Below are 14,579 nucleotides of genomic sequence, written 5' to 3'. Positions count from 1 at the left end.
TTTCCACTAGAAACTAAACTGAAGCCCCAGTTTACACAACTCAGGTCTATCAATAATAATCAGAGCATAACAGAACTTGATCACGACTGACCTGAAAAAGTGCTGTAAATATCCAGTGAAAGCAGAAAATAATGCTGAGTGGGAAACGTTTTAATAACAAAATCCATATTGTAATGTTCACCCATTAAATAGATGAGGTGCACGAATATCCAAGATGTGGGTATTTAGAAGGTTTTTCAGGGTAATTTTAATCTGTGAGTTAAACCAATATTTTTTATCCACACCTCCAAAGAGCTAGGGTTTTAACAAACTGGCTCAGCAAGCCCAACTTTTAAGTACTTTTTCAAAGACTACCAGCTTTTCTTGATTTATGTTCTTTAACACAATGGACCCAATTGACTGCTTCCCTGCACCTAATGTAGTCAAGTACATGAACACAAAGCAACAGCAAAGAGGATGTAAAATGCCACTATTCTGATTAGATAGCACTTTAGATTGTAAGCTCTTTGGAACAAGGGCTGTCTCTTTGTTCTGTCTTTGTACAGCACCTAGCACACCAGCACACCAACATATCCTATCAGTCTTTTTGGAGGATGTGTACTAATGATCCACCCGTCTGATTCAGACATCTAAAAGTAATTTTGAGAAGGCCAAAAGCCCTCTTCACAGATCAGTCTTGTGAATCTAAGGACCCTGTTGTATTTGTGCTGTGCCTCTAAACCATACCCCTGACCACCTTCTTGCAGCGTTCAGTCCTCTGAGTGCTCAGAGGATGTGACTTTGACTAAACACCTGCTCTGAATTTCCTAGGCAGGCAGCCACACAGTAAGACCCAGACAGAGTGCACAAAAAGCCAGCTGAGACTTGAAAATCCCAGTACTAACCTTGCTGCCCCAGCTCCTCCCTTTGAGAAGTGGGAGGGTTGCCAATTTTCTACTGGCACAAAACTGAACACCCTTGCCCCGCCCTCTGCCTTGCCCCTCCTGCACCCCAACCCCCTCATTCCTGGCCTCACCCCTGCACCGCCCCTTCTTAGAGGCCCCACCCCGCTCACTCCATTCCCCCTCCCTCTGTCGCTCCCTCTCCCCACCCTCACTCACTTGCTCATTTTCATCAGGCTGGCTCAGAGGGTTGGGGTGCAGGAGGGGGTGAGGGCTTCAGCTGGGGTGCAGTCTCTGGGGTGAGGCCAGGAATGAGGGGTTTGGGGTGCAGGAGGGTGCTCCTGGCTGGGACCAAGGGGTTTGGAGAGTGGGAGGGGGATCAGGGCTGGAGCAGGGAGTTGGGGCATGTGGGGGGTGCGGGCTCTGGGGTGGGGCTGGAGATGAGGGGTTTGAGGTACAGGAGGATGCTCTGAGCTGGAGTTGAGGGGTTCAGAGGGCAGGAGAGGGATCAGGGCTGGGGCAGGGGGTTGGGGTGTGGGAGGGGATCAGGGGTGCAGGCTCCGGATGGCGCTTATCTCAGGCAGCTCCCAGAAGCAGTGGCCTGTCCCCACTCCGGCTCCTACACGGAGGCATGGCCAGGCAGCTCTGCGCGCTGCCCCGTCCATAGGTGCCACCCCCACAGCTCTCACTGGCCGCAGTTCCCAGCCAATGGGAGTTGCAGAGCTGGCACTTTGGGTGGGGGCAGTGGGCAAAGCCCCCTGGCTGCTCCTACGCCTAGGAGCCAGAGAGGGGACATGCTGCTACTTCTGGGAGCAGAGCATGGCCATGGCAGGCAGGGAGCCTGCCTTAGCTCCGCTGCACAGCTGACTGGACTTTTAATGGCCCAGCAACCCTAAGAAGTGGGGATAGTAATGATGTTTACAGGCCTCACCAGGGTGTTGTGAGATTTTATTCACTAGTTAACATAAAGCTTCTTATAGGTGTAAAGTGATAGATCAGGGCTAATCATTCTTGTAAATAACACACTAAAATGAAGAATGTGAGCACAGAGGCAGTAGAACACAGTCAACAATATGTATCAGCCAAACATTAGGAGCATCATCATCTCAGTCACACCTAATAATGTAGTCGCTTTCACACCACAAGCCTAAGCCCTTGCTATATGGAGAAATACAAAGCCTGGGGGATGCAGCGACTGCAAGTGAGCTGCTAAGTTGTAAACAACGTGAAATGGCTGAGGCACGTGTTGCTGGGAATATTATCTTCAGAGAGGAGTTGAGCTATTTTTGATGTGGTCGGGTGGGTCTGAAGATTAATCAGATACAAATGATCCTGCCTTTGAAAGCTAGGGCTGATTCACCAAACCTTCCCCTGCTCTCACCCTTCTGTCTAATGTAATTTTACATCCCTGAGAAACAGGGCACAATGCATTGCAGCCAGTGGTAAAAGACAAAGGAGAGAGTGTATTACCAGAGCAGCATGGCAGGAGTCTCATCCTGAATCAGGAAGAGACAAACATAACCCCTTCCTGTCGCCGCAGAACTCCTTCTCTGGGCTCCAGCCACACTATGTGGTCCCCTTCGCTAGCATAGAAAAGCATACTGTGAAATCAGTTTTTCCTGCAGCCCCCTCCCCCTGGGAGGCAGTCTTTCACTGTATAAACATTTGAAAATGTTTAGCACTATGCAGCTCGGTATGCAGAGCTGCTGTCTGCCAGTGGCAGCCGGGTGTGTTTGGCCAGGCCTGCCCAGGGGGAGTAGAACAATCAACTAGGTCATTTCTAAGGGCTTGGCTACACTTACAAGTTGCAGCGCTGGGAGTTACAGCGCTGGTCATGCAGCTGTGGAAGGGCCAGCGCTGGAGTGTGGCCACACTGACAGCTACCAGCGCTGCAGTGTGGCCACACTTGCAGCACTTTCCAGCGCTGTATTGAGAGGTGCATTGTGGGCAGCTATCCCACAGAGCACCTCGTCCCGTTTTGGCGCCGTTTTGGCGCTGAGTATTGTGGGAAGGGGAAGGAAGTGTGCGGGTCATTCCCGATTTCTGTGGCTGGAGTCCAGACAGCTAAGTTTGCAAGGCAATTAATCGCATCCTGCTAAGAAAGACCGTGACTCTGGGGAGCGTGCAGGACATTGTGGATGGCTTTGCACACATGGGTTTCCCTAACTGTGGAGGGGCGATAGATGGGACGCATATTCCTATTCTGGCCCCCCCCCACCTGGCATCAGAGTACGTTAATCGGAAGGGGTATTTCTCTATGGTTCTCCAGGCGCTTGTGGATCACCGCTGAGGGAAGAATTTGAGGCTGAAAGCCAACAATAATGTTTGCTGCCTTGCATTGCATAATAATAATATGATTTGTAGTGCCTCTTTCTTTACTGGGCTAAGGTATCTTTCACTATCTGCTATAATAAAGACTGTTTTCAAAGCCAAGAATTGTTTTATTGAAAAGAAAAAAACTTCCTTGACAGACAGACAGACACACAACATTTCATGAACACAAGAGGGCAGGGGTGGGTTGGTGAACTGTACAGTCACAAGTTTGCATATGCCCTGTCTGGATTGCTGTTTAATGAATCCTGCACTTCAGGGTTCATATACTGCATGGTGATGGGGGTTGAATGCAGAGGGTAAGGGTGGTGGTAGGTATCAGGGCTGGTTGGGGAACATACAGGTGTTGGAGGCAGCTGGTGGTAAGAACCTGGATGCTGGGGAAAGGTGGTTTGAGCTGACATTGGGGCACAAGGCACAAAGGACGGGGCGGGTGGGGGAGTAGCACGGTAGTGCTCTGCTTGCATGGCAACGAGTGACTCTATAGACTCCGCTTGGCGCTCCAGGATGCTTAGCAGCCGCTCCGTGGTTTTCCTCTTGGCCACTGCATTTCTCTTGCGTGTCCTGCTTTCTTTCTCTCGCCAATCCTTCAAGTCCTTACTCTCTCGAGCAGACTGATTAAGAACAGTTTTCAGCATGTCTTCTTTGCTCTTTCGGGGATTTTTTCTCAAATTTTGAAGCCTCTGTGATGTTGAACATCTGGGCAGTCCAGTAGTCAAGGTCACTGTAGAAACAGAAATGACAACATTTAACACGGGCAGCATTGTATCCACTATCTCCAGACATGAATTGTTACACTGAGGGAGTGAGTTCTTATTTAAGCATTCTTTTACCCACACGCATAACACTACAGAAGCCACGACATGGTGAGTGAGCAGTGCTTATATGGGGAGAAGTGGGGCTTGGGTGTAAGAGGGAGCTGGTTGCTTCGGGTAATCTGGAGTGCTAGAGGGGTTGAGTGAAATGCAGATGCAGGGGTGATCTTATCTCCCTATCTCTTCACTAAAGAGTCTCCCAACATTTTTCACAGGACTTAATCCTGGAAGATGTTTCCCTACTGCGAGTCACTAGGAACAGCGGGGGCTCTTTTAGAGCAATGTGGATTCCGCCCGGGACCCTATGCGGCTTGCCTGTGTTCAGAAATGGTCCCCCCACCACTGGCAGAAGAGTGGCGCGGACGCGTCACCGTCACTGGGACAAGGGACACAGTGGCTCTGCCTATAAACCTGCGCAGGCATATTGGCCACGCTCTGGATGAAGCTTTTGCTGAGATAACTGAGGCAGATTACCGCGACGTGATAGACCACATCAACGGGCTATTCCACATCTAGAGGCTGGCATGCATGCATCCATAACCCCCCCTCCTCTCCAGAAACATTTCACCCAGAAAATAAAAGCCGCTTACCGGTAACACGCTCCTCTGCTTGTCCTTCTGCAACTGCTGGCTGCTGCGATTGGGTGCTTTCCTCCTGGCTTGAGAAGAGCTCCTGGCTGCATGCCTCCAGGGAATCTGCGGTTTCTTCCCCCATGCCAGGAGCTTCACTCGCGGTTTCCTCCCCCCCCCACGCCTCCGCCGCCTCCTCCGCCTCCTCCTCCTGTCCCCCAGCCTGCTCAGAAGTGTCCATCGTTATCCTGGGATTGGCAGTGGGGTCACCCCCAAGTATCTCATCCATCTCCCTGTAAAAACGGCAGGTCGTGGGAGCAGCTCCGGATCGTCGATTCCCCTCTCGGGCTTTGTAATAGGCACTCCGCAGCTCTTTAATTTTCACCCTGCATTGTACTGCGTCCCGATCATGGCCCCGATCCAGCATGGCCCTTGATATCTGCTCAAAGATATCGTAATTCCTACGGCCGGAGCGCAGCTGTGCCTGAACAGATGCCTCACCCCAAACACTGATGAGGTCCTGCAATTCACCAGTGCTCCATGCTGGGGCTCGTTTGCCGCGTGGAGGCATGGTCACCTGTAACTGATTAAAACTGATTGCACTCCACACCTGGCTGCAGCAAACAGGAAGGAGATTTTTAAATTTCCCGGGGCATTTACAGGGCGGGTCACCTGAGCCAAGAGCAGTAGAGTGCAAACTGATGTGCAGAGTGGCTGAACAGGAATTCTGGGATACCTCCTTATTCCCTGGAGGACAGGTAAAGCGCTGGTGAGTGTCCACACCTGCTGGGCAGCGCTGGATCACCAGCGCTGCACTCCTTATACCCCTGCCGGGATGGGTTTTCAGCCAGCGCTGCAACCAGGGAGTTGCAGCGCTGGTTGTGCCCTGCAAGTGTGGACGGGGTGTTGTTGCAGCGCTGGAAAGCCTCCACCAGCGCTGCAACTTGTAAGTGTAGCCAAGCCCTAAGGCTTTGGCTACACTTGCATTTCAAAGCGCTGCCGCAGCAGCGCTTTGAAGCGCTAAGTGTAGTCAAAGCGCCAGCGCTGGGAGAGAGCTCTCCCAGCGCTGTCCGTACTTCACCTCCCTGTGGGGAATAACGGACAGCGCTGGGAGCGTGGCTCCCAGCGCTGGGGCTTTGACTACACTGGCGCTTTGTAGCGCCGCAATTTGCAGCGCTGCAGAGGGTGTGTTTTCACACCCTGCTGCAGCGCTGCAAATTTGTAAGTGTAGCCAAGCCCTAAGCAAATTATTTATTTTCCACCTGACATTTGCCCAGTACTAATTGTTGAAAAGCAAATTTCTGGTAATGGGACAGGTGACCCGGTGTCTGGTTTTCGACTAGAACACCCAGTCGAAAAGGGACCCCGGCGGCTCCGGTCAGCACTGCTGACCAGGCCGTTCAAAGTCCAGTCGGCGGTGCTGCAGAGCTGAGGCAGGCTAGTCCCTACCCATCCTGGCACCGCGCTGTGCCCCGGAAGTGGCCAGCAGGTCCTGCTCCTAGGCCGGGGGGGCCACAGGGCTCTGTGCACTGCCCCCACCCTGAGCACTGGCTCTGCACTCCCATAGACAGAGCTGCAGGGGCGGTGCCCGCGGGTGAGAGCAGCCTGCAGAGCCACCTGCCATGCCTCCGCCTAGGAGCTAGACCTGCTGGCTGCTTCCGGGACGCAGTGTGGAGTCAGGACAGGCAGGAACCCTGCTTTAGGCCCTCTGTTGCGCTGCTGATCGGGAGCCGCCGGAGGTAAGCCCATGCCCCAACCCCAGAGCCCCCTCCCGCACCCCAAACCTCTCATCCCCGGCCCCACCCCAGAGCCTGAACCCCCAGCCCAGAGTCCATACCCCCTCCTGCATCCCAACCCCCTGCCCCAGCCCAGAGCCCCTCCCACACCCTGTACCCCTCCACCCCACCCCTCAGTCTGGAGCCCTCTCCTGCACCTCAAACCCCTCATCCCTGGCCCCACCCTCGAGCCCGCACCCCCAAATGGAGCCCTCACCCCCTCCCGCACACTCACAGTGGAGAGGAACAGTTCTTTGCTGAGAGACTGTGAAATCCAGCGGGGTTGCCCATTGACTGCTGGCCCTACAGGGCCCTTGTTTGTATGTGTAGGAGTGAATCTACAATTCTATCTTCTGTGTACTGCACACTGACCTATGGAGAGGCTCTGCTTGTCTTCTAAGGGTGGTGCTGTGAGGCAACCTGAGATGGGTTTAGAAAATAACATACTGTGTTCTCTCTATCGTTTATTCTTTCATCGTTGCGTTCCTTGATCTCCAATAGAAGTTGATCAGACTAAAAATACATAATTTTGCTTTTTTGCCACTAGAAAGCTGAAAGGCCTCACCTTCTGCGTGCTCTGCCAGGACTCAAACCTCTCCCTCTATTGTTATTATAATGTGGTAGCAATGTATGTCTACATTGCAATAAAGTATCTGGCTGGCCTGAGCTCACTGGGGTTCATGCTGCAGGGCTCTAAAATTGCAGGGTAGACAGTAGGACTCAGGCTGGAGCCTGGGTCTCAGATCCTGTGGTCTGAGAGCAATTGTATAGCCCTGTAGCTTGAGCCCAGGTCTGCTGACCCAGGCCTGCTGTGAGTATTTTATTGCAGTATAGGCATACCCTAAGAGCCCCAGTCATGAACCTGGCCACCATTGTGCTAGGTGCTGTACAAACAGAGAACAAAAAGACAGCTTCTGTCCCAAGGAGCTTATAATTTAAGTATAAGACAGGAGACAACAGGTAGATACCACAGAGAGATGGGTGGGGATATCACAACAGGGACTTTGCCAGACTGACTTCACCGAGTTTGCTGCTGACATTTTCCTCTCCTGCTGATTTTTCCACTGCAAAGCAGGATGGGGTGGCCAGTCAGTACATGCTGATGAGCCTGCCCTTCTCCTTTGCTCCCATAAAACAGCTTAGTACAGTAGCAGACATAAGTTTTCCCAAATTATTTGATAGCAAGTGTGATGCAGATAGGAAGTGTGAAATATTGGGACGGGGCCTGGGGGGTAATAGGCGCCTATATCAGACAAAGCCCCGAATATTGGGACATCTGGTCACCCTATATGAAGGGGAATGTTATTATAGGCAGATAAAGTGCTGGAGCTCTCTTCTTGCCAGTTACACTCGTGTGCTGAGCCCCAGCAGCACCTTGCTAGGGTATTATGTTTTCATACACAAACGGAATCCACCTTTTTCACTGGGTTGCTGCAGAGAACGCCCACCACCCCCAAGCAACCACAGAAGCCACATCCAAAGAAGCCACATCCAAAGAAGCCACAAGGTGGCACTCACTAGCCTTCTTTGAAGCCTCTCTAACACAGAGAGCCTGTACACACAAATGGCAAGAGGTTGCGCAGGGATACAGATGGTTTGGTGGCTGGAAGCCAAGCTGGGTGAATGTTTCACAGAACTACATCTTAGTCCTTAGGCAAGTGTTTTCTAAATCAAAGTTGACAAATCACCTAGGTTTAGAGGGCTTGCATCTTAACAAGTCTTACTAAGCAAAACAATGTAATTGAAACTGAGGCACAGGAAAATATCAGCAAGGAGACACCATTACACATAGGTGTCAAGTCTATAAGAGCTTGTGGCTCAAGATTCCTTATATTTACAGACCTGCCACCCTTCAACTGTGCTCACTGGCGAAAGAGCCGAGATGATGGCTGTGAAGACAGGGCTATCCCAAAAGTGCAGTCCGATGTGCAGGCTCTTGTTTATTTTTTTCGCTCTCATTTTATATCTATATTCTGAAACATTTCATATTTCCCATACTTTTTTTCTTCATATTTTTCACTAGTTTCTCTTCAGTTATGATACAGTTCCCCAGGAATCACAGAAAGCAAGGCCAGGGGATAGTGTTAGGTCATGGAGTCCGATACCTTGCATTTACCAGGATCCCTCCCTACATTGTTTCCACTAGCGCCTCATCTATAGATCCCCATGCAGATAAAAAATTTGTGTCTGCATCTGATCCGTGTTCTGCAAACGTGGTCCACAGATATCAAGCAGATACCTGCAGCTTCGCAGGGCTCTATTTATCTAACTTTTTTTGAAGGTCAGCAGTGATTGTGCCTCATCACTCTGTCTGCCTTACTGGCTTTCAGTGGGCAAATGGAGTCAGCTATTGTTTAAGTTTGAGCATTGGCCTGCTAAACCCAGGGTTGTGAGTTCAATCCTTGAGGGGGCCACTTAGAGATCTGGGGCAAAAAAATTGGTCCTGCTAGTGAAGGCAGGGGGCTGGACTCAATGACCTTTCAAGGTCCCTTCCAGCTCTAGGAGATTGGTATATCTCCAATTCTTCTTCTTCTTCTACTGCCACTGCACTGGGAGGTGGATCTAGCCCTAAGGTAGGAGGAATATTACTCCTTGAGAACATGCATCTGTGCACTGCATTAGTCTAGCTAAAGCATCTAATTCCCTATTGTCTAAAATATGAATATGAGGTCACTCTCAGGAGTAAATGGATTGAGACTGTTTGAAAAGGCTCTGTTGTGGCTCAGAAGCAGTGCACTGGGGGAGAAGCAGAGCCACACTATACTGGGCAAGTCAGGGAGGGGAGGGTGACCAGATGTCCTGATTTTATAGGGACAGTCCCGATTTTGGGGTCTTTTTCTTATATAGGCTCCTATTACCTCCCACCCCCTGTCCCAATTTTTCACACTTGCTGTCTGGTCACCCTAAGGGAGGGACAGGCTGCTTTTATTGTAATGTCAAGTATTGGCATCTCCTTGATGAACAGATATTTCATTTCAACCTCCACAGGGAAAGCCAGCCAATTAAACACCGCTGATCTCTCCCTGAACATTTATTTTCTCAATTTCTGACCACTGCTCCTTGTCCAGCTGTCCGTTGAGAGGGTGAATTTGTATTGTTATCGTCAAAGGATGTGGGACCTGTTTCAAAGCCTATTGAAGTCAATAGAAAGGCTCTCATCAACTTCAATGGGATTTTAAATATATTGTGACCATGCCCACTGTGCGGTGTCTCTTGTCTCTAGAGCTGGCCAAGTTATAACTTGCTTTACTTACATAATCGAGTCAATTCCCCTAGAAGTCAATAGAACTACTTGGATGAGTATTAGATGAGCAGAATTAGGCCCTTTGCATTAACTTAGATTGCATTTTACCTCACAGCATGTGTCTCACATCTTATTGTTTAATTCTGTCCTCCTGCATTCATGCTACCATTCTGATCAACAGAACGTATGGAGCCTGGTCCTGCTCCCACTGAAGTCAATGGTTGCTGTACAGTAGCATTTCAGTCATCATGTGCCTTATCTTTATGTAATGCCAGCTAAAAATCAGATTGTGTTTATACATAAGAACCTCGCCTTATTTTGCATGCATCTAGCCTTTGTTCAGACAGCTCAGAAATGCTCTCTTCTTTCCTCCTTAATGCCTTGTCAGAATTTGATTAGTTGCATTTTTTTTAATCTTTCACAGTCATGCCCTTAGCAACTCGATTCACTCTCCTCTATTACAGTCTAGTTTTATGGCATTTGCTGTTAGGGGTACATCTTGCCTTCTCTATGACCACAGAGGGCCCTAGACACAGTCTAACCTGTGAGATTCCACTATCAGGTATGTCAGGATTTAAGGAATCCAAACGGTGCGGTCAGCACACCCTTGCAGAGCCCACTTCCATGGTCAGTGTCCTGCATGGACCCACGCAGTGGGAAGGGGTTTGAGAGTGAATCAAGGTTGCCCCACTGTGCAAATCCACTCCCTGTGGAGTGAGCCTGCAGGAGCAGCAGGTGTTACGGCAACTTCCAAGGTGCCCAAGGGGCTCTGGAGTGGCTCTGCTGAAATTCTATAGATGGGGAGGATTCTTTGCCTTGTAGCTTCTGTGGAACAGCTCTGTGCCAAGGCTGGCTACTTGTGCTTGGTCAGGGGGATGGGATTTATAGATTCCTCTTTACTTCACAGCCATCCTTGCCAACCTAGTTTATCACCTAGGTGAGTTCCTCTACTGTTCTAGCAGAGATTGCCTGATCTGCATCACTCCCTTTAATGATATTAAGAGGATCTTAATTCCAGCCAATCTCCAAGCTCATGTAACGCACCCCACCCATGAAGAAGTGCAATTTAAGCAAGGTGCTGAATGCTCTCAATCCCCCACTATGGGGAATGGAAGTTGCAGTTACTCAGGATCAGGCTTTAAATCATTAAATGCCATTCAGATATCATACAGATGCATTTCTAAATCTGTCATACAAGGAATTGCCAGTTAGTCTGTTCCATTCCCCATCTGTAAATGAAGTTAATGCAAGTAAGTAAGAAAACCCAAGGGTTTGTTGTAGGACAAAGCTACACACTGCATATCTGAGTAGCAATCAGTATGTACCACAACAGTTAAAGATCTGTTAGCTTTTCCATTACAAGCTCCATTTTTGATAGGTTTGTAACTCAGCCATAAAAAAAAGTTATTCTGAGCCAACATTTGGTATCAAAATCTTCACTCGAGGAGATTAAATGAATCAGCTGCATTTTTTTTTAAGGTTAGAGCACAGACATTTTAAAAAGTTTACAGAATTTTGATGTTTTCAGTGCATGATTTTAGCTTACTTTTCCAATAGGTTAGTCGGTGAGGTCACCTGCCCCCCACCTCGTTCTCCTGGAATAAACTGATTATCGTGTCCTAAATATACTATTGCACTGCTGCGTGTGGCAGTATCACTGCTACCTCAAGGATCACATGGTCTTAGGGAGAACTGGCCCCAAACAAACAGGAAATCCATTCGGGAATCTTAGCTCTCTCTCAATTACTGCTGTGTTTTTCCTTCATCCAAGCAATTGGTGGGCAAGTGTCTGCTAAAGCAAGATAGACCATCATTTTTTATCCAATGCATGATTTTTAAAAAAAAATATTTAAAAAACATAATTTCTTAGAAACTGCAGGGGCTAATTTCTTTCCACAAGAAAGGATCCTATTTCACTTCATTGATCCCTGGTATTTTGGTTTATTTTTAGAGTGCTTCAGGGTGAAAGGTGCAAGAGGAATATAAGGGATGATGCTTTTAAACTTAAAATAGTGGAAAGATAAATTTGCTACGGGCCAAGCCCTGCTCCTATTGAAGGCCATGGCAAAATTACTATTGGTTTTATTGGACATTTTGCCTGCATAAGAACTGCCATCATTTGTTCTTGACTATCTTCTCTTGGGGTGTGATTTGTTCCAACTCTCACTTTCCTGCTTGCCAGCAGCACTGCTGTGAACTTGAATTTCTAGTGGGCATATTTGGTGAACAGAACTCTATAGGATCACAGACCAAAACTCAGGCCCCCAGGTCCCAGCCTCTGGAAAAAGAGTGACTGAACTGGATGCTGAGTTTTGGTCATATGGTCATCTGAGGATCCAAATGGTAAAACAAAAGCAAGGCAGCTTTGCAGGCATCAAAGTCTAGTCAATTGAGTTTGGGAGAAAGTGTTAAGAGACCTGAGTTCTAATCCTGTATCTGGCATAGACTTGCTGGCTAGAATACTATGTTGGGTCACCCCTACTTTAACCACAGCTCCTGCTCAGCCAGCACTTGTACTACAGTGATGAGAGCCGTATCAGTACATAGACAGAAGTCAGTAAAGATCCTGGGTTAATCAAGCTCAGTGTCAGCATGTGGCTTGTTAACTTCAGTAAGCTCAGTATCTTGTGTCTGCATTAAAGAATGATTCATTTTAAAAGAATGTGGGTATCAAAGTGCATGCAGATCTCCAACTACTCACAAGTAGTACTGGAATATCTGTTTCCTGCTGATACAGATTTCCACCCACTGGGGGTGAAAGTGCCTATTTCATGCGTCGCTTTGCACTGGATTGTATCCAGTTACTTTACTTACCATTATGCAACTTAACCCAATGCAACCCAACACCATAAGACAAAATTAGAATTGCATAAATATATTTGTGCAGTTTCTTCACCATCCATAACAATATTCTTTTCACTCTCCAACCCAAGATGAACCTGAGGACATTAATTAAGTTACTGATGAAGACTAACAACGTTTATTTTTCTGAATTAAACCTAAACTCTTTGTTATCCTTATGGACTCAATTACTGGCTCAGAAGGGAGTGCTGCATTTCAAAATGCAGCATGTGTCATGCTGATAACTGGGAGAATCCACGATCTATACACACTGGGCCTAAGGTCATTAATCAGTCCTTACTCAGGTGTCACAGAGTTCACTCACTGCTGGTGGTGCCTCCTGCTGGCTGTCCTGGGGATTAACTCCAGCCAGGCATTGCGCTCTCCCCTGGGGGTGCCTCTGCCATTGTCCTCTCACCCTGTGGACCCCTCTCACTCGACGCCCTGCAGCCTCCTCTTCATGACTCAGCCCTCCAGCCGGGTCATCATACATGCTCCCCCATTCCAGGGTATTGAAGTCCTTTTTGACAAAAGGACTCAGGGAGTCTTCCTGCTCACTGCCTTGCCAGTGCCACTTTGTCAGCAACTGGCAGGGGGACCTGGGCCTGCTCTCTACTCCAGATCCCAGGTCAGGGGCCCTTTCATCAGCAGCCAAGGTTGGACCTACCCCATACCTCATTGCTTTTCCCCTGAGTCTTGCCTACCGCTCTGGCTCTCCTGCTTCTCTGGGCTTGCCAAGCCACAAGCCTTCCTCCCAGGGAGTAACTGTAGACTACTTGCCTCTAGTCCCCCACTTCTCCCAGGGAGACTGAAGACTCCTTCCCTCCAGCCACCTTCTGTTGCCAGCTTCTGGGCTTATATAGGGCCTGTTTCTATCCAGCTGAGACCGTTCTTCTTAAATTCCTGCTCCCTGTCTTTTTCTCCAGGTGCATTCTGGGCAGCTAACTGGCCCACTTAACTCTTCTAGCCTTGTGTGGGGTGAACACCCCCATCACATCAGGCAAAAGTCCAGTTAACTTCCACTGGGAGCTCTGCCTACCTAAAGAATGAGTAAAGACTTCCTTCAGGATTCATCCCAGTATTAATATGTGGCCAAATTCTGCCTTCATTGGGAATTACAGTTGAGTTAAAACAGAAGAATTTGGCTTATACTTAGCAATTACATAGCACTTTCATTTAATATTAACTAACAAATCCTTATAATAATATCTCTGTAATTAAGTACTGTTATCCTGATTTTACAAATGAGCAGCCAGAGCAGAGAGGTTAAATAACTTACGTGCGGCCAGACTGTGATATGCTTATTTGCACTGAACAATACCATACTCCATGAGTCCCATGAAAGTAAATAGGACTATTCTCTGTAGAGTAAGACTCTGTCTAACCTGAATGAGTATCACACAATCTGGCCCTTAGGTTGTAAGCTCCTTGGGCCACAGACTATCATTTTATTATGTGTGTGTGTTCAGCAACTAGCAAAACGCCAGCACTGACCTCCTGACAGGGACCTCATGCAGCTATCACAATACAAATAAATTATAATAATTGCCCAGGGCCATAGAAAGAGTTAGGGTCAGAGCCAAGGTTAGAACTCGGAATCTCCTATCCTCTGTTTAGCACTTGCCTTTCTCATTAGTATAAATAATCTGAATGCTTGTTAACTATGCTGGATAAAGATACATTGCAAGCTCTCTGGGGGCAAGGACTGGCTCTGTAACTGTCTGTACAGAGCCTAGCATAATGGGGCCCAAAGGCTGATGTGGGGTCTTTTGGCACAATCACAATATACACTTTCACTAATAACAATAATAAGATGGCTAATGTCATGGGAAGTGGGTAGGGTGAGTAGTTTGTAGAGCCTAAAAATAATGCAGACACCATTTAACCTTTAACTAGAAGCATGGACGGGATGACAGGGGATGAATAACTTGATAAATGGCCCTGTTCACTCCTCCTGAAGCATCTGGCAGTGGCCACTGTTGGAAGACAGGATACTGGGCTAGATGGACCATTGGTCTGACTCAGTATGGCCATTCTTGTGTTCATGTAAGTTAAATTAGTAGAGGAACAGGGAAGGATTGATGTTAATGATCGGCACCTTATGTTACTCTTGGATCCAGCTT

The sequence above is a fragment of the Mauremys mutica genome, chromosome 11 (genome assembly GCF_020497125.1).
Source record: "Mauremys mutica isolate MM-2020 ecotype Southern chromosome 11, ASM2049712v1, whole genome shotgun sequence".
NCBI classification, from domain to species: Eukaryota; Metazoa; Chordata; order Testudines; family Geoemydidae; genus Mauremys; species Mauremys mutica.
The sequence above is the reverse complement of the archived record's forward strand: the minus strand, read 5'-3'. Positions refer to the sequence as shown.